This window comes from Loxodonta africana, chromosome 24 (assembly GCF_030014295.1).
Source record: "Loxodonta africana isolate mLoxAfr1 chromosome 24, mLoxAfr1.hap2, whole genome shotgun sequence".
NCBI lineage: Eukaryota > Metazoa > Chordata > Mammalia > Proboscidea > Elephantidae > Loxodonta > Loxodonta africana.
The window spans coordinates 59,768,250-59,789,794 of record NC_087365.1 but is presented as its reverse complement, the minus strand read 5'-3'; positions in this window follow the sequence as shown (position 1 = coordinate 59,789,794).

Sequence of the window (21,545 nt, the reverse complement as noted above, 5' to 3'; positions counted from 1 at the left end):
TGCTAACCAAAAGGTCGGCAGTTTGAATCTACCAGCCACTCCTTGGAAACTCTATGGGGCAGTTCTACTCTGTCCTATAGGGTTGCTATGAGTCGGAATCAACTCAATGGCAACAGGTTTGGTTTGTTTGGTTTCTACACCATAAATATTAAATGCGAGTTCTTCAGTTGCACCTGGAGGCTGTCTTAAATCCTCAGCATGATTCTTACCAATAACAACCAATGAGCAAGAACGTTAAGTGGGGAAATTTTATTCAGGCTCAATGAGACCTTGACCCACGCCCTGCAGCCATGCAAAAGCTTAAGGAGAAATGCACGACTCCTCACCTTTCTTTATTTAGGTGCAGTGGTTAAAGCATTCGGCTGCTAATCATACGGTGGGCGGTTCAAATCCACCAGCCACTCCCCAGGAGAAAGATGTGACGACCTGCTTTTGTAAAGACGACAGCCTTGGAAACCCTGTGGGGCAGTTCTACTCTGTCTTATAGGGTCAGTATGAGTCAGAATCGACTTGATGGCAATGGGTTTGGTTTTTGGTTAAAGGAAGAAGAAGAAGATAAAATCATTGCAATGTTAAAACCACCATGCAATGAATTATTCCTTCAGCAAAATGTACCTTACATTCTTTGTGTGATGAAAAATAAGATTCAGCTCCTCCCAATATCTGAACTCTCAGACATCAGATTTATCTAGAGGATGTGAGACAGACAGAAGGAATGTATTGGGAATGGTACAACTCGATTTTGATCCAGAGTCAAGTAAATATGCCAGCAAGTCTCCAAATTGTACCAACCAGCTAATGTGTTAGGCATCCAGGAAATAAACCCTATGACCTATAACCAACCACCTGGTACTCACATCATATAGTGAAGAAGTACCCACAAACAAAACGGCCCTCTGAGTGGGAAGACCCAGCGTAGCCAGAGATTGATCATGTCAAGCTTGGAGGACATCCAGAATGAGAACCCCCATCACAGAGACAATGAACATGTTCATACGTCAGATCCCACTGTCCCTGAAGTCAGCATACAACAGGAGTTCAATCAATACTTGGCAAATAAATGAACAGCCAGGGGAGAACTTGGATGAATACCAGTTCTGCCATTACCAGTGATGAGACCTGGGACAGCGTGACCACCCAAAGCCTTGAGGACCTCGTCTACAAGGTAAGGGTAACAGTATAACCTCATGGCTTTGCTGAACTGAAGGGTGCATGTGATCCATAACAGGAAAGCTGCTCTGAGCCCCTCAATTGACCCAGAAGACAATGCAGAGTGTGTTTCCTGCAGTGCGAGTATTTCCTGGGAAATCACTTGGCTTCTCCCTTGCTGTCCTTTTGGGCTTAAATGACCAGAGATCCCTAGAAAGAGGAATACATTAACCCTTAGAGACCCAGTAACTCAGATCTGTTTGAACTCAGTAGGTATTTGAACACCTCCCACATACTTGGCAGGATGAATGTCCAGAAAGGTAGTATAGCAAGAGTAAATGCCATTGGCTGTGAACCCTGACCACCTGGGCTCAAGTCTGCAGGTCACCTGGAGTTATAATGTTGCTTTGGGTGAGTTACATCACCCCCTGTGACCTCAGTCTTCTAAACTATCAAAGATGATGAGGGTACCTTCCTCAGCACGAGAACTCCATTCAATGCAGTGATGTCTGTAAGTGCCTTGAGTTATTGTTGTTAGGTGCCATAGAGTCATTTCCAACTACGAAAATGCTGCCTGGTCCTGTATCATCTTCATAATAGTTGTTATGTTTGAGCCCATTGTTGTAGCCACAATCCAGCTCATTGAGGGCCTTCCTCATTTCTGCTGACCCTCTACTTTACCAAGCGTGATGTCCTTCTCCAGGGACTGATCCCTCCTGATAACATGCCCAAAGTATGTGAGATGAAGTCTCACCATCTTCACTTCTAAGGAGCATTCCAGTTGTACTTCTTCCAAGATAGATTTGTTCATTCTTCTGGCAGTTCATGGTATAGTCAATATTCTTTGACAATGCCATAATTCAAATACAAATGCCTTGAAAAGGTCTGGCAAAAACAGATGCCCAGAGAATGCTGTCTCTGTCGCTATCGTCAGGAATAATAGGAATGACAATGATGTCCTAGAAAAGGTGGCTTGGTGGAAAAATAGTCCTCGACCAACTGAAACATGGGACAAGTGCGCAGCAAGGAGCCTAAGGGAGGCAAAAGTGATGTTGAGTGTCCAATGAAGAAGACATGACATGGGGCAGAGGACCAGGAGCAAATCCATGGGGGCGAGAAGATGCTAGAATAGAGACTAGAAAGCAGTGTGTGAAAGTGAAAAGCAGGAGAGAACACAAGCCCTGACAAGCAGATGGAACATGGTGAGTAAGACAAAGGGTTGTGGGGTCTACAAGTTAGTCTCTTACTGCTTGGCAAACTACATAAAACTCAGGATTTATGATCACTACCATATCTTATTTCTCAAAATTCTCTGGGCTGATTGGGTGGCTGTCCTGCTGGTTCCACCTGGAGGGCCAGCAGGGGCTGGTCTCAGTGGAGGCATCTGGGCTTCTCTCTCAACATAGTCCTTCATCCCAGCCTTCTTCATGGCATGTTGGCTTCAGGGTCCAAAAGAGGTGAGAAGGGAAGCTGCGGGGTCTCTTGAGGCTTGGGCTTAGAAGTCGCACAGCATCACTCCCACCATATTTTATGGGTCAAAGCAAGTCAGGAGACCATCCCAGATTCAGTGGGGGAGGGGGAGCGATAAGTGAGCTCTGCAGCATTGGATTGCAAAGGGGCATGCTTACAGGTGGGAGGGATGCGTGGTCGTGGTTTGTCATCAACCACATATGGAAATATTCTAGAAGGCTTATGTGGCAGAGTCAGTAAAATCTTTGAGAGTTGCTGAGCAAGGCTGAGCTGAGCTTTCTGACAATGTGCTTTATGGTATGAGGAGTGGTCCAAGGCTACTGCAGAAGACCAAGCAAAAAAGAATAAGGGGACCCAGCAATTCTACTTGGGTCTATATCAAAAAAAAAAAAAAAAACCATTGCCATTGAGACGATTCTGACTCATAGCAACCCTATAGAACAGAATAACACTGCTCCATAATGTTTCCAAGGCTGTAAATCTTTACAGAAGCAGACCGCCACATCTCTCTCCTGCAGAGCTGCTGGTGGGTTCGAACCACCCTTCAGTTAGCAGCTGAGTGCTTTATCCCCTGCACCAAACCAGCAGAAATGCATATGTATTTCTCTCACTCTGTGGTTGTCCAGCCCCTTGGCAGACTGCCCCCACCCTGGATGCCCTGCGAAACCCAGGCCACAGCTGACTTCCTGGGCTACTCCCTACTTCTAAGTAACAAAGGGAGCCGCTGTTCGATCTGTTTGTCCTTGTTCATGACCGACATACACAGCTTCGTCAATAACCGCCCTGGTTCATTCACACATTCAGGGGGTGCTTCATAGAGACTGTGTGAATGAATAAGCCCTGAACAGCTACCGCATGAGGGTTCTGAGCTCCCGAGGATGGAGCATTTAAGGAGAAAACAGAAGAACCCCAAAACCAACGTAGCCCCCATCTGCTTTGGGCTGGTCGATTGGTCATCAGCCAATTCCTCATGCAAAACCAACCTTCAGAAGAAATGCGGCCTTACCCTCTGGGCTGAGCTCCTGTTTGCAACAGCAGTCCTGGCAGAAATGCTCTGTGCCTGCTTCTGGAGGTAGCTATGAATTATCCATGTGCTTCGGGGACCCGTTTGACAGGGAATGTGGGAACCACTGCAGACAGGTTGCAGGCAGTGGGACTCGGGTGCTAATTACTTCTCACTGTCACTTAGCAAGACTGTCACATCTGCTGGGGGAGAAAGGGGCCTTTCCCTGTCTTCTGCGCTGAGAGAAGAGTGCCGTCAAACAGAGCAGGATTCCACGAAGCATATCAAGCAGCTGGGAAGGAAGTGAACCCATTTCATCCCAGAGAGGAAACAGTTTGGGCCCGAAGAGGCTGGTGACAAAATGCCAGCGAGGACCCTTGGCTGATGCTGAAAGGCAGGGCAGGGCGGTGGAGTGTCCAAGGGCGGGGGCTTTGGCATAGAATGGGCTGGAGGTTAGTGCTCTTTAGCACATCACTTGGCCCATCCAGCCTCAGTTTGCCCATCTGTAACCAGTTGCGTTGATTTTGTACTTACGGTGATCCAGAGGGTTTTTGATGGTTGGTTTTTCGGAAGCAGATCACCAGGCCTTTCTTCCTAGGCACCTCTGGGTGCACTCAAACCTCTAACCTTTCAGTTGGCAGCTGAGCACTTTAACTGTTTGTACCCCCAGGGATGGTTATAACAACATCTATCTTGCAAGCTTGAGGGGACTAACGGCAAAGTCCATAACGTGTCCCGTTCACCATACGCTTGGTATGTGGGGTTTTCCCGGAGAACACAAGCTCTTCGAAGGCCTGGCAGCATCTCCAGCTGTGTCGTACTCTTAGTAAGTGTGGGGCCCTCCATCCATGTCCCGTATCTGTGCACAGCCCTGCACGCTGCCAGCTTCTGTGTGCCTCTGCTTCTGACCACTAGTACCCATGACTTTCCGGAGGACAATCCTGAGGTTGCTGGGCACCTTTCCTGTACTGCAAACTCAAACCAAACCCCCTGCTGTTCAGTTGATTCTGACTCATAGCGACCCTATAGGACAGAGTAGAACTGCCCTACAGGGTATCCAAGGAGCGGCTGGTGGATTCAAACTGCCAACTTTTTGGTTAACAGCCAAATGCTTAACCGCTGCACCAAAGTGCTGGGAGCTCATGACTGCCCAGGGCCACCCTTAGCTGAGGGCTGACTGGTGCAGATACAGCAAGCCCAGACCCCTTGCTCCAAGTCTACAGGAAGGTTCTATAATTCCCTGGAGGGTCCTGCTGACCACACCCTTGCCTGGCTCCTCTGCCTTCTCTCTACTAATGCCCCCTCCTCACGAGAAGTTCCTGGTTGAGCTTCCTACTAACTTGTTTTAGGAAAGCCCATATTATGGGTTGAATAGCGTCCCTCAAAAAGATATGTAGAAGCCCAAACCCTTGGCACCTGTGAGCATGACCTTGTTTGGAAGTAAGATCTTTGGTGATTCTATCAGCCAGGTTAACGTGAGGTCATACTGGAGTAGGGTGGGTCCTGATCCAATGTGGGTGATATTCTTATAAGAGAGAGGAGAGACAGACTCAGAGGGAAGATGGGCACATGGTGATGGAGGAACACCTGGGGTCACTGGGAGCTGGAAAAGACAAGAAAGCATCTTGTTCTAGAGCTTTTGGAGAGAACATGGCCCTAAGTTCCAACTTCTAGCCTCCAGAACTGTGAGACAATACAAACCTGTTCTTTTAAACCACTCAATTGGTGGTGCTTTGTTATGGCAGCCCAGAACGCTAACACAGCCTGACTTAGGGTTGGTTTGCATCAGGCATTCAGTAAGGCTTTGCTGTCAAGGATTTCATTTTACTTGGGTCCAGAATCAACACCCATGGAGCAGCAGTCAAGAAGTCAAATGATGTTTTGCATTGGGCAAATCTGCTGCAAAAGACCTCTTTAAAGCACTGAAAAACAAAGATGTCACTTTGAGGACTAAGGTGCACCTGACCCAAGCCATGGTATATTTAATCATGTGAAACCTGGACAATGAATAAGGAAGACTGAAGAAGAATTGATGCATTTGAATTACGGTGTTGGCAAAGAATATTGAATATACCACGGACTGCCAGAAGAAGGAACAAATCTGTCTTGGAAGAACTACAGCCAGAATGCCGCTTAGAAGCAAGGATGGCGAGTCTTCCTTTCAGTATTTGACACATTATCAAGAGGGTTCAGTCCCTGGAGAAGGATATCATGGTTGGTAAAGTAGAGGGTCAGCCAAAAAGAGGAAGACCCTCAATGAGATGGGCTCACACCGTGGCTGCAACAATGGGTTCAAGCATAACAAGGATTGTGAGGATGGTGCAGAACCAGGCAATATTTCACTGTTGTACGTAGGGTCCCTGTGAGTCGGAACCAACTCGACAGCCCCTAATAACAACAAGCGTTTGTTGAATGCTTGAATCATCCCCCACCAGCCCTCCCAATTCTAGTGGGTACTGAGGACCAGCTCCACTGGACAACCCCAAAGATGACACCTCCAATTCCAGACTTTCCTTTCAAAAATATTAGGTAGAATTTTACTTCTGCCTGTGAACTGGGGAGAGACGGAGGAAGTTTTTGTTTCAAGGTTTTTTGTGTGTGTTTTTTCGAAGTGTCTACTGTGGGTTGAATTGTGTCCCCCAAAAAGATACTTGGAAATCTTACCCCCGAACTTGTGGTCATGACTTTGTTTGGAAATAGATTTTAATTTGTTACGTTAATGAGGTCATACAGAAGTAGGGCGGACCTAAGCCTAATCCCTTCTGAGTGGTGCTTTATAAAGGGGAGAACAAACACAGAGACACACACAGCATATGAGGTCCTGTTTACAAGCCAAGGAATGCCTGGGGCCACCAGAAGCTGGAGCGGACAGGGACTCCTCTTCTCCTAGAGCAGACAGGACATAAGTCTTCCAAAGAGCTCAATTCTCAAGACTCGCCGACACTCTGAATGCAGACTCCTGGACTCCAGAGCTGTGAGACTGTAAGTTTCTGGTTTTGAAAGCCACCCACTTGAAGCATTTTTGTCACAGAAGCACTTAGGACAGTGCCCTAAGATTTATGTATCGTTATTATGATTGTGTGTATATGAAAATATACACAGCAAATGATAAACCAGTTCCACAAATGCCACGTGTGCTTCTACGGCAGCGCCCGCCGTCTTCAGGCTGTGCAGGCGTTCTCACTGTCCTGTTCCGACATACTCCACCACCGTCGACATCAGCTCAATGTCCCCCAAGCTTCCCGTCTAACCTTGCCAGGTGCTGGCGTCGATTTGATCCCACATAGATAAACCCTTGAAAAAGCTCAATGCTTAAGGCAGGCAAAATTTACCAATTAAGCTAAACCCTTGTTTGGTTCAAAGCCGACATCGGGGAAAGTTTTTGGGTGAGGTTTCAGGTTTAAAGATGATCTCAGGGCAGTAGTTTCGGGTGTTCATCCAGCTCCACAGCTGTCCTAAGATTTTAACGGGAAGGCCTCAACAGCAGCATGCTAAAAAATGACATTAGAGTTACGAAAAAAAGCGTTTGGGGATTTTTATGAAGCAAAGAGACAGGTTCAAATTTTTCTACTCAATTTTTTTTTTTTTCCTATATGGCGGATTTATAGAATATTCTCTTCTGATAACAGCTCTCAAAGAAAGGAATGTGTCTCCACTGCCTTGACACTGACAGCCCCTGGGAGTGAAGCAGTGAAGGTGTGTGCACCTGCCTAAAGGGCCAGAGGCTCGTACCTGGATCAGGGCAGCCCAGGAGAGGCTTCCCGTCCTCGGCAGCTGTCACATTACATCCACCTAGGCCTGTGCCAAGCAAGGGAAATCAAGTCTTACGGGGCATGAGCTAAATATTAATTTGCAACTCGAATGATTTTTTTTTTTTAAAGACTTAATGGTCAGCAATGTGAAGCACTGCTGATTCTGTGGTAGAACTCTCGCTTTTCATGCGGGAGACACAGGTTCAATCCCCAGCCAGCGCACCTCATGAGCAGCGGAGGCTCGTGTGTTGTTAAGATGCTGAACAAGTTTTGGCAGAGATTCCAGACTAAGACAGACTAGGAAGAAAGGCCTGGTGACCTACTTCTGAAAATCAGCCAATGAAAACCCTATGGATTGCAACAGCCCAATCCCCAACTGATCATGGGGATAGCACAGGACCGGGTAGCTTTTTGTCTCATTGGGCATGAGGTTGCCATGAGTCAGGGGTCGACTTGACAACAGCTAACAACAACAACGTGGTCAATAGCATCACTTCTTAACACTTAGTAAGTGTAGAAATGGACCTTGACATCCTCCAAGAGAGGCTTAAAATTCAGAGACACAAGAATACAGCCAAACACGGGCCCTGGAAACAGTACCCGGGAAAACTCAGTCCTCGGAAAATTCTGTGTGTATCACGCAGAGCAAAACCTCCCTAGAGGATTCATTAAACAAACAAACAAAAAACTACTTCTCTCTCCCCTAAACTCACCCTGCCTCTCTGGGAGTACTGAAGATAAAGCTATTTTCATAAAAGCACTGAAACAAAACAGAAAACAAATGTAACTACTGACATTTCCCAGGAGATGCCTAGTTTGAGGGTATTTCCATTTTAATGTCATTTTAAAGATCTTTATCAGAATTAGCGGCATATACTTTATTTTTAAATACATGTGCATTATTTAAGATTTCCATAAGAACATGGCCCCCCGTTTCTGGCCTTGCTGCCTGTGGCTTTTTTCACTTGCCATTTCTTCCTATCTTATCCTGCCCTCACCCCGATTTGCATCTCCACTCTGCTCCCATGGAGAAGCATCTAGAAAATTTCACAGGGGAACACTTATCCACAGGCCCTGGAAAAGCTGCTGCCTTTGATTCATTCCGTGTTTCCTTTAAAAGCATGATGTTGCTTCACAAATCACCTCCCGCCCATCAAAGCTGCTGTTTACCTGAAGGCCTTTGAAAGGATTTTGCCTGGATCAAAAGTAATTACTTTGAAAAGTTCATTTCCGACTTGAACATCATCTTTGTCACTGGATAAATATTTCATAAGCATGAAACTCAGAGGCTGTTTGTTTCTCTTAGTTTTGCAAGTGTATTTTAATTAGCCAATATGCCTGTCTTATTCATTGTTTCTGGGTTTTTCATATCACCCTACAGAATAAGATACTTTTGAAGCAAACCTGAGGAGTTTTCCTGCAGATTACAAACATGTGTCCGCACAGGGAACCATCAGAGGGGCCAGTATTTGTATGAGATCATGCATGTCGGTAACTTATTCTGCGTTCACTCTAAACGCACGGTGGAGGTCCCGCCTAGGAGAAGGGGCTGGAATTGAATGTTCCCGTCATTCCTGGGGACTTGGTTATTAGCAGACTTGGAAAATTTTGAGGTCTAATACAAGTTTCTGGAGGGCATTATTAGACGAACTTGAAGACACCTAAGACTGTGGCGTGTGCTGCTTGCCTTTGCCAGATGACAAGAGTGTTTGCCATGGCAGCAAAGCTTCCGCAAAATTCTGACTTCAGATAAATAAGCTGAGGCTGGTGACTGAAAACCAACTGGAAGAGGATGGAGGTTTGAATGAGGAGCCCTCAGTGAGGAAGGGGCCTAAGTACGGGACAGACAAGCCTGCTGGACAGCTGGCACTTTGGTCCCAGTACCCTTTTTACCCTTCCCAACAGCATCAGGCTGACTTGGGGAACCACCGCTGCTCACCATGTGCAGCCCAAGGAAGACAGAGGTCCATGACGCAAACAAAGCCACAGGAACTCAAGATCAGGAGAGAAATGAAGGCCCAACTTCATCAGTCTGCATAAACCTTCAGGTCATTCCTGCCATTTGGGGGGCACCTGGTTTCTTCCCTGCTCTTGGGCCTGTTTCTCTGCATTTCTGCCTACTCTGTACATCAGCCACCTAACAGCCTTCCAGTAAGTTCCTTTGTCGCTTAATACAGGCAGAGCCGGTTCTTGCTGCTTCCTAAATATTTCAGGGCTTAAAGGTCACCAGGAACTGAAGTGGGGAACCAAGACCTCACCCCAGTAGTTACATCTGTTATCCCACCTCCTTTGTCCCTTAGCAGGCCCCCTGTCCAGACTGTCCTGCAGCAGTGGCAGCCACCAGGGAGAGCTCTGGACAGAATTATCTACAATTGCCTCCCATAATGGCTCTCCCATTCTAAAGATGAGGAAACAGAGACTCTGAGGGGCTAAGGTTGCAGGACTCTTGAGGGATGGCACTTAGATTTTTAACTGGGGGTCCCTGGATGGCACAAACAGTGAAAGCACTTGACTGCTAACCAAAAGGTTGGAGGTTCTAGTACACCTAAAGGCACCATGGAAGAAAGGCCTGGATATCTACTTCAGAAAAATCAGCTACTGACCGCCCTAAGGAGCACACTTCTACTCTCATACACATGGGGTCACCATCAGTCGGAGTCAACTCGATGGCAACTGGCACAGATTTGAAGAGGAGCCCTGGTGGTGCAGTGATTAAGCTCTTGGCTGCTAACTGGAAAGTGGGCAGTGTGAACCCACCAGCAGCTCTGTGGGAGAAAGATGAGGCAGTCTGCTTCCATAAAGATTACAGCCTTGGAAACCCTATGGGTCAGATCTCCTCTGTCCGGTAGGGTTGGTATCAGTCAGAACTGACTTGACAGCAACAGATTCGGTGTGTTTTTTTGTTTGTTTGTTTGATTTTGCTGACACCAAAGGCCACTTAGTTCACCAAGCCTCTTCAGCATTTAAGGGCAATCAGATAAAATTCTTCTTTTTGATTATTTCACTTTGATATTTTAATTAACATCCTTTCCTCCCCACCCCCCATTAAATTAGTAGCACATTTTCTTTCTCCATGAAAATCTGATTTGGAATCTCAAATTATGAAACAGACAGACGCGGAACGAAGGGAAGGGGGCCACTTTCCCCACCCCGCTGAGGGTGTCTCCAAACCCCCTGAAAACCGAGCACTCTGGTGCTAGTCACCAAAACCAACCCTCTCAAGTGATATGGCTTTTTCATTCATTCAGGTAGGACCACACCCCCCGATCTCAATCTATTGCCAATCACGGGGTAACACAAAGCTTGCACAGACACCCGCCCAATGCCATGAGGCCACTCAGAGCATCTCTTTCCTGTATCCAATTTCAATCTCCTATCTGACCCGTGTTCCTTAAGCGAGAGCCATTCATCCCCTTCATGTTTAGGAAACTGCAAACTCAGTAGAAATGGGCCATCCTCTGTGTCTCTTAAATTCTGTCCGCAGGAAGGCCACAGGGGAGAGGGTTTAGCATAGCCCCTCAGGCTCCTGGGAGCTCAGAGTCACAGGGAGATTAATGCAAGTGCTGTAAGTCGGGATGAGGGGAGCTATAAATAGAGGGGCCTCTTGCCATACGGCTCAGGATCTCCGGCTTGACCACCATGCTTTATAACCCACATTCCCACACAAGGTGGAGCGTGAGAATGACCGTGCTCCAAGAAGAGATATATTATGCATGAACTGGTTTCATTTCTGGAACCTGTAAGCTTTTAAGACGTAAGAGGCATGGAATATTCCACACTTCATTAACACTACACCTAGCAGTCCATCCAAGCCCTGTTAACGGAGTTTGGGGTCGTAAATCCTAAGGGCTTCTGTAAGGTTGCTTCCAAACACACCAGGCATTTTTTTTCCTCAAAGCATGAGCCTGCTACTGGAAAATGAAGTAGCTGCTGAAAATCGCATCTCTTTCCATAGAAAACCAAAGTTGATCATTGGGGCTCCTGTCCACCTTTCCAAAAATCTCCTATTGCCTAAACCCACTGGCTGGTCTTCCCTTCACCTGCCTTTCACTGTACCACCACATCTGTCAGGGGTTGGAGATGGCAGCTGTTCCCCCCGACCTTGCTGTTGTTAGGTGCCACCGAGTCAGCTCCAACCCGTAGTGACCCCATTTATATAACAGAAGTATACACTGCCTAGTCCTGTACCATCCTCACAGCTGTTGCTATGTTTGAGCCCAAAGCTGTTGCTATGTTTGAGCCCATTGTTGCAGCCACCAGGTCAATCCATCTTGTTGAGAGTCTTCCTCTTTTTGGCTGACCCTCTACTTTACCAAGCATGATGTCCTTCTCCAGGGACTGATCCCTCCTGATAACATGTCCAAAGTATGTGAGACGAAATCTCGCTGTCCTCACTTCTAAGGAGCATTCTGGCTGTACTCATTCCAAGTCAGTTTTGTTCGTTCTTCTGACAATCCATTCAATATTCTTCTCCAACACCATAATTCAAAGGCGTCAGTTCCTCTTTGGTCTTCCTTATTCATTGTCCAACTTTCACATGCCTATGAGGAGACTGAAAATACCGTGGCTTGAAGACTAAGGCACACCTTAGTCCTCAAGGTGACATCTTTGCTTTTTTATACTTTAGAGAGGTCTTTTTCAGCAGTTTTGCCCAATGGAATGCATCATTTGATTTCTTGACTGCTGCTTCCATGGGCATTGATTGTGGATCCAAGTAAAATGAAATCCTTGACAACTCTGATAGTTTACCTTACCCAGTGTTTTCCTTAGAGCAGCCCATCATTCCCAAGAATTAAGCAAACTCATCATTTAAAAGGAAAACACAAGGACCCTCGGGCAAGCCACTTTGGATTGCCAAGGCTTTGTTTAAGAAGATGGTTTCTCCTACATCAGGGTTTCTCAAGCCTGACACTTCTGGCATTCTGGGCTGGATAGTTCTCTTCTGTGGGGGCCTTCCAGGGCATTGCAGGGTACCTAGAAGCATCCCTGGCCTCCAACCACTAGACAGCACTATTACCTTCTCCACATTGTAATGACCATAAATGTCTACAGACATGGTCCCTTGTTCCCAAGGGGCAAAATCCATCTGGTTGAGAACTCTGAGTTAGGTATTTACTTAGAGCCAGGTCACTGTAGGGAAAGTTACTTTGCCTTAGCTGAGCTCAGAGGCTGAATTTCCTGAGGACCAAAAGCCATGCCACAGCAAGCCTGGCTCCCTCCGACATTTCTTCCACTCTGATATCAGTTGTCCATACCCAAAGTCCACGACCGGAGGTGTCTCGCCCCGTTCCCAGGTCTTATTCTCAGAAAGTGCTAAGCACTCTTAAGTTCTGGAAAGGAAGCTTGATGGTAAAAATACAACCTCCAGGAGTCGACAACAATCCTGACCTCTGGTCCTCCACCCCTCCCCATTACCATTTTAAATGCACAGTCAGCTGTCCAGTGAAAAATAAAAGGTTTATGTTGGGTTGTCACATGAATTCTTACGGCAATAACATTTGGGGCCTTTTACTGAGACATAAACTGTAAGCTAAAATGTCACCAGATTTTATTAGACAATCGAAACTTAATTGCAAATAAGTTGATGGACTCATAAAAGATGATATAAGACTGCCATCTGAGTAGGCTTGTGGGGACCAGGCCAGGAGCACACAGCAGCCACTAAGTGCTTATTTGTCCTCCACACCTAAAGTGTCACTTGGTTTCTGAAGTCAAAAGGGGGAAAGTTATGTCGGCAGGAAGCGGCATTATTAATAATAATAACACAGGGAATCAGAGGTTAAAAGAGGTCAGTGCGAACCATGTTCCCATACCATTTTCTCTGGAATAAAATTTTCATAAAGAGCCCTAAGTCTTTTTTATAGCCAGTGAGAACGTCATTGGGAAATTAATGATGGATCTGAATGATAAATCTGCTTTCATATAGAAGGGTCGGTTTATGAAAATATGCTCTTATGCCTCTGAGGCTGTAAATGAGACCCAGACAAGGATATACCTGGAAGGGCCATTATTCCCAGCTAAGCCAACTGTCTTGCCATCTGATTTCGTCAAATTTATTCAAAATAAAAACATAGACTGACAAAAATCTATTTTTTGTGTGCAAGTTTTGGTGATTTACTTTTGAGTCCCTGGGTGGCACGGTGGTTAAAGCGCTAGGCTGCTAAACGAAAGGCCGGTGGTTCGAATCCTCCAGCCGCTCCATGGGAGAAATATATGGCAGTCTGCATCCGTAGATTACAACCTAGGAAGCTGTATGGGGCAGTTCTACTGCATCCTATAGGGTTGCAATGAGTTGGGATCAACTCAACGGTGAAGGGTTTTTATAGGTGGCAGAAACAGTTAAGTGCTCGACTACTAACCGAAAGGTTGGTGGTTCAAACCCACCTAGAGGTGCCTTGGAAGACAAGCCTGGTGATCTGCTTCCCAAAAGTCACAACATTTGAAACCGTATGGGCAGTTCTACTCTGCGCACTTGGGGTCGCCATGAGTCAGAATTGACCTTATGACAACTAACACAGCAACAACAATATTATGAAGCCTCCATAATTTGGGTCAGAATGTTGTGTTTTCACCATGCGCTTCAGGAGGATTCACCTGATGTGCCTAAAAAAATTTTATGAATGTCAAGATACTCACCAGTTTACCATATCAGGTCATTTTCTTAATTGTTAATTGATCATATTGATCAACTTTCAGAAGGTGGCAAGTAGACTATCTGTCCTCATTGTCGTAACACTGCTTGTCTGTGACCTGGGTACAAGACATGGCCAGATCCTGATACGGTCCAGCCCACCTGAGCCTTCAGACAGCCATGTCCCATCATCCCTGGTTTTATTACCTCTCCATGATACCTAGTATTTATTTTTTTTTTTAATTTACTTAACATTTTTTGTATTCAGTTGGTTTATTTTTTACCTAATCCACTTTTAAAAGAAACTTGTTGTCATCAACTTAAACTAAAAAAAAAACCCCTTTGCTTACATATAAACCAAAGCCAGTTGCCATCGAGTGAACTTCAACTCAGATTATCTTAAAAATCAGTACAACACTAACTAGACAACAGGTAAGTGGTAACTTTAGTGAAGGGTAAGATATTACACAATACTGGGGAAGTCAGCACAACTTGACCACAGCAAGGTCATGGAAGCTTCATAGACACATCCAAACTCCTTGAGGGACTGAATTACCGGGCCAGGCCTAGGGACCATGATCTCAGGGGACATCTAGATCAATTGGGATAACACAGTTTGTAAAGAAAATGTTCTGCATCCTACTTTGGTGAGTAGTGTCTGGGGTCTTAAAAGCTTGTGAGTAGCCATCTAAGATACTCCACTGATCCCACCCTGTCTGTAGCAAGAGAGAATGAAGAAAACCAAAGACACAAGGGAAAGATTAGTCCAAAGGACTAATGGAACACAACTACTACAGCCTCCACAAGACTGAGTCCAGCACAACTAGATGGTGCTTGGCTACCACCAATATCTGACAGGGATCACAACAGAGGGTCCTGGGCAGAGCTGGAGAAAAATGTAAAGCAAAGTTATAACTCACAAAAAAAACAGACTTACTTGGATCAGAATAGAGGATCCTGGACAGAGCTGGAGAAAAATGTAGAACAAAATTCTAACTCACAGGAAAAGACCAGACTTACTGATCTGACAGAGACTGGAGAAACCCCAAGAGTATGGCCCCTCAGACACCTTTTTAACTCAGTACTGAAGTCACTCCTAAGGTTCACCCTTCAGCCAAAGATTACAAGCCCATAAAACAAAAGTAAATGGACACACCAGTCCAGTGGCAAGGAAGAGAAGTCAAGAGGGGACAGGAAAGCTGGTAATGGGGAACCCAAGGTTGAGAAGGGAAGAGTGCTAACACGTCCTGGGGTTGGCAACAAATATCACAAAACAATGTGTGCCTTAATTGTTTAATGAGAAACTAACTTGCTTTGTAAACTTTCATCTAAAGCACAATAAAAAAAAAAACTAAGAGAGAAACAAAAATGAATGCATAAAGTCTGTTCAAGAAGGGAAAGCAAATCAAAACCGCCATGAGATATCACTACATATCCATTAAGACGTCTATGATTAAAAAAAGAAAAAAGAAAACAAACGTTGGTGAGGATGTGAAGAAACTGGAACCCTCATCCATTGCTGGTAGGAGTGGAAGATGATGCAGCTGCTGCGGAAACAGTTTAGAGGTTACTCAAAAAGTTAAACATAGAATTACTGAATGGCCCAGCAATCTCACACCTAGAGTAAATAGCCGAAAGAATTAAAAGTAGGGACTCAGGTATTTGTACTCCAATGTTCACAGCAGCGCTATTCACAATAACCAGAAGATGGGAACTACCAATTGTTCATCTACAGATAAATGGAAAAACAAAATGGGGCCCGTCCATTTGATGGAATATTACATAGCCGTAAAGAGAAATGAATTTCCATTACATGCTACAACATGAGCAAACCTTGAAAACATTATGCTGAGCGAAATCAATCACTCACCAAACCCGAACAAACCCACTGCCACGGAGTTGACTCTGACTCATGGCGGCTCCCTGTGTTACAGAGTAGAACTGTCGTCTTACCTGTGATGGTTATGGAAGCAGATCACCAGTCCTTTCTTCACGGGTGCTGCTCGGTGTATTCAAAAAGTCAGCCTTTAGGTTACTCGCTGAGTGCAAACCATTTATGCTACCCAGGGACCTAAGTCAGTCACAAAAAGATAAATACTGTACGATCTCGCTTATGTGAAATATCTAGAGCAGGCAAAATCTGCGGAGACCTAAGTTTATTACTGGCTACCAGGACAGGAAGGAGTAGGAAAGATGGGGTCATTGCTTTGGGGTGATGGAAAAATTTGGAAACGGGTAGCGGTGTTTGTTGCCCAACAAGATGAATGTAATCAATATCACTGAATTGCACGTGTAAAAAAAGGCAGACATGGCAAATGTTTTGTTTTATGTAGGTTTTTTACCACAATAAAAAAAAGTACTACATAGTCGATACAGAATGTTTAGACAACACACACATGTGTGCTTCTATCTTATTCCAAGCTCTTTAGCTATCTACCGAATGAGGAGCCTGGGGTCCGCTTGTTAGTAATGAAGCTTTGGTGGCTGGAATAAGAAAGGCTTCTAAGGGGCAGGGGGTCCCTGGGTGGGCTCAACTGTTAACAGAAAGTTTGGCAGTTCAAGTCCACCCAGAAGTGCCTCGGAAGAAAGGTCTGGTGATCTGCTTCCAAAAAAATCAGCCATTGTAAACTCAGCACAGTTTTCAGCACGGTTCTACTCGGTGGCTGCCATGAGTTGGAATCGACTCAATGGTGACTAGTTAGTGGTGGGCTGGCTCTAAGGGGCTGGGGGGTGTCCACGAGCATGGGCTCAGACTGCATTCCTGCAGCCCTACCAGGTCCAAAGCCAACCAAGATCCCACCCAATTCCACGAGCAGAGAAGGGTGCCTCTGGGAAGGAATTTCTGCCAAACTCCCCATCAATGAAACTAAAGCCTGTGGCTCCTGGCGCCTCCTCTGCATTCAGAAGAACAGAAGTCCAAGAACTAGGGCAAGAAAAGTTCACCTGCTGATGGCTCGTGGTGGCGAGAAGCCTCCTCACTGCCAACCACGTGGGGGGCCATAGACGGATTGTCTTAAAGGGCCTGTTTCTGGGCAGGTGGGAGATTTCATCCTATGGCTACCATCAGCATGAATTAGCGGCTCCTCTTTTTTTTTTCAACAGGGCTTATTTACTTAGCGAGTAAATTGGGTTAGACCATCACTAAATTTCGTCATTTGGCACATATATTTATGCACTTAATACCTCATTAAGGAGGTTTCTGGGGGCCTATTGCTGAGCAAGCCTACAGATCGTTGGGCGATAAATTTGCAGAACTGTCCTCAGCATTCATCTAATTTGGCCACAGTTTTAATTAAGTGTTTCAGCTAATGACTCCCATTTATGTTTAATAAAATTTGTTGTGTAAAAATAAGTTATCAAATTCCAATGTATCCACGTTCTTCTCACCCATGTGGCCACCCTGGCGTCAGTGTGTGTTAATAGGTCCATGTGAGTGTCTCTCTGGTCAGAGGAGGTGTTGGAAAAGGTGTTGAGCCCTACTTCAATTCTTCGCAAACTACTTGCATTGAGAAGGAGCAAAGTTGAGGCTAAATTACACTTCTCTGGTTTATGGAATGCAACGGAGCCGGAGCAGCTACAAGTCAAGGCTGTACTCAAGGGTGATCAAAAGCAGATCCAACGCGTGTGTCCTGAACGCCACTGAGTTTGCTTCTGATGGTCTGGCAATGTCTTCTTCTCAAATCAGGCCATCGGGCCTTCTCCTTACTGTGGCTACTCTGCAAATCCAGGGCCCCCGCTAACGGGCAAGCTCTCACTATTCTTTGCATATGCAAGCCCCCTGTGGACTGGTGGTCACAGCCCACACCCCTCCTTTATGACCGGACCTCTCAGTCGTCCAGCCAATGGCTCCCTGCAAGCCCCCACCACCACCATCCCTCCCTCCTCATCCCTGTAATTTCTGAAAAGAGCCAAGTTCACACCCTGTCTTAGTCATCTAGTGCTGCTTTAACAGAAACGCCACTATGGGAGGCTTTAATGAACAGAAATTTATTTTCTCGCAATATAGGAGGCTAGAAGTCCAATTCAGGTGCCAGCTATAGGGAAAATCTCTCTCTCTCCATCTGCTCTGGGGGAAGTCCTTGTCTCTTTTCAGCTTGTACCCCTCAGTTCTTTGGCAATCATGTGGCACGTAACTTCTCCTCCCTTTGTGCTTGTTTACACCCTACAGTAATACTGCCTCATTAACATAACAAAGAAAACTCATTCCCATATGGAATTATTATAACCGCAGGTACAAACCCGCTGCCCTTGTGTCGATTCCGACTCATAGCAGCCCTGTAGGACAGAGTAGAACTGCCCTATAGGGTTTCCATAGCTGTAAATCTTTACTGAAGCAGACTACCACATATTTCTCCCATGAAGCAGCTGGCGGGTTTAAACCTCCGACCTTCCGGTTAGCAGTCGAGCACTTAACCACTGTGCCACCAGGGCTCCATAACCACAGGTATAGGGTTAGGATATACAACACATATTTTTCAGACATAATTCAGTCCATAACACACCCTATCCCCAAGGCAGCCCACATTCACAACTCATCAATGTGGAAGTACAAAGACCACCCCCACCCCCAGCCCTAGTTCCAAACACCTCTGAAGAGCCATCCCAGCTCCAGAGCATGGGGTCCACCAGCATGGAGTCCACTGAGACCTGGTGTAGCTTCATGGACATTTTGCAGGCTCCACGCCAGAGAAACGCATTGCTCTCAAAGGCGTGTGCGAGGGTGTTCATTGCAGCATTTCTTCCTGGAACAGTAAAAACCGTAAATCAAACTAAAGGCCCATCAAGGCTAAATAAAATGTGGAATACGTGTACAACACAAACTCTCCTGCAGCTAAAAAAGACGAGGTAGATCTGCATATAATTACAGGGATAGCTCACCAAGCTATATTGAGTTAAAAAAAAAAAAAGAAGAAGGCACAAGAGATGTACATTATGATGGATTTTATGTCAAAACAAATCAAACCAAAACTGTTTTTACACCTTTTCTGTGTATAAAGATAGTAGTACAGATAATAGATAAATCAACCTGAATTCATGGAAAAGTCTAGAAGGAGACACAGAACTGAGAAGGTGTGATGGGACTGGGAAAAGAATGTGTTCACGTGTTAATAGCAAAATTAAACATGAATAACTTCTTTGGAAGATGGGCCATACAATGTCATTTTCTCCACACTCTATGGATGGGACCATTTATGAGGATGAAAAGGAAGACACACAGCAGCAATACTTCAGCGCCATTTGAGTGTCTGCTTTGCGCCTCAATGAGAAGACAATAATTGTGTTACTTGTGAAAAGAAAGCAGACTGAGAAAATATGTCTAATCCAGCATACCAAGCTATTACCAATTTATAAAATTCTTCAGGACACATTGCACTAAACCTTGGGATTTTCTTATTGGAAAGCTTTCATAACACTAGTGGTCATTACAAGATGGATAAAGCTGGGGCCCACCAATAAGGTTTTCTTCTTGTAACTGAGTTTTTATCCCTTTAACCAGAGGTCACTGTTTAGTACCAAGACAATCGAGGCAACTTATATTTAAGAATGTCATGATGTCATTTGCAAAGCCTAGGGGAAGCAGACCAGAGAAGCTGAAATGCCTTGAAGGCTTCCTAGCCCGACCTGTCATTTTACATACAAGGCAAGGATCAGAGACAGCAACTGAAAAGGCTCTTCAATGAAAACTTCATTCCAAATCTTATTTGTTAGCACAGACCGTTGTGGTGAGCAGTACATATGTCTACTCAGCATCCAAGGAGCCCTGGTGGTGACACAGCAGTTCAGTGCTCAGCTACTAACCAAAAGGTTGGCTGTTCAAACCCACCCAGCATCTCTGTGGGAAAAAGGCCTGGCCATCTGCTTCCGTAAAGATTACGTCGAAGAAAACCCTATGGGTCTGTTCTACTCTGTCACATGGGATAGCTATGAGTCAGAATTGACTCCACAGCACCTAACACCAATAATATTCAGTACCCATTCCACCGTTTCTAGAAACAATCCCAATTTTCATCTCAGGACCAGCTACATAATTTGCAGGGTTTAATGAAAAATGAAAATGCAGGGTTCCTAGTGAATGATTGTTAAGAATTTCAAGATGGTGAAAGCAGAATATTAAAATACCAAGCACAGGGCCCTTTTGAGCACGAGGCCTTGTGTGACTACCCAGGCAACGTACCATGAAGCCAGCCCTGCTTCCCACACCCCTCTGCATGGTGTGAGGGAGGGCCACTCCAGCCCTAGGGCTAGAACATGTAAACCAACCCCAACATCACACGTCCATGGCCACAGTGATTGGCTCAGTGGTGAGCATGTGACCCAAAGGCAGCCAATCAGAATGACTCTCAGGGCTTGTGCTGGGAATGCTGGGACAGGGAGCCAAGTTCTATCTTCTTGATGTGGACCTGAGCCATGTAGTCCCGTTGCTACTGGCAGCCTTTCTGTGACCATGAGGCAAGAAGCTGCCTGGAAATAACACAACCACAGCAGACAGCAGAGCTGAGCTGGAATTGGAGAGAACCAGGGTCTGGTAAAACCATTTGAGCCTTTATAGCAAACTTCACTGTGTGATCCGGTGCATTTTTGTTTGCTTAAATTGGTGTTGGATTTTCTTCATTTCCACCCAAAAGCGTCCTCTCTGGTATAAGTTCTCCCAGATAGCTAGGATGTGGATGACAATTTGTCAATTAATATCTAAAGTGCTCCTGCTATTTGCCCCATGAATTCTATTTCTGGGGAAGAATTGACCCTACAAAAACACTTACCCAGTTATGCAAGTGTGTATTTTTTTTTTCTAAATGGCCTTTGCAGCATGGTTTTTAATAGTGAAAAATGAGAAACAACCTTATCCATCAACATAAAACTGGTTAAATAAATGACGGTAATTTCTTTATATAGTACAACAGAGGAAAATTGAAAAGGATGAGGCTGATATGTGCTTTCATGGAAAGGTATCCGTGATTGGTTTTTTTTTTAAAAAAAAAAAACAAGCTATACAAGAATGTTGTAATTTGATCTCTTTTTTGTAAAATAAGTTAACAACAAGACGCTAGCATATATCTACAGAGAAAAAGGTTTCTGGAGAATTGAGGGATTAAATGGACAGGCTTTCACTTAGAAAAAATGCATAAAAATTCAAATGCTGCAGAAATCTAATGAAGATGTACTGCTTTTATCCTGAATTAAAAAAAAAAAAATTAAATTCCAAAGTGCATAATTTGCCTCAAGGCATTTGGCTGTCAGTAACTCTGTGACACAGGCATTAAACACAAAATTATAAGGTTTGTATCTGCTGATCTCTAACCAGGCCAGTCTTCCTGGAAACTCTCCACTGTTGTGGACTGGCTCCGGAATGTTCGGGAATGTATGTAATGGCCATCCTGGCACCGCCGATGTTATCAAGCCCAGGGGGGTTGATTCTCCGGTGATTTGGAACACCACATTTCTTGCTACTTCTCACATTTTGATCACCAGAATATGTTTCAAATGTACCTTTTAATTGAAAGGCAAGTAAGATACTGCAGGTACCCCTTACCTTACTGAG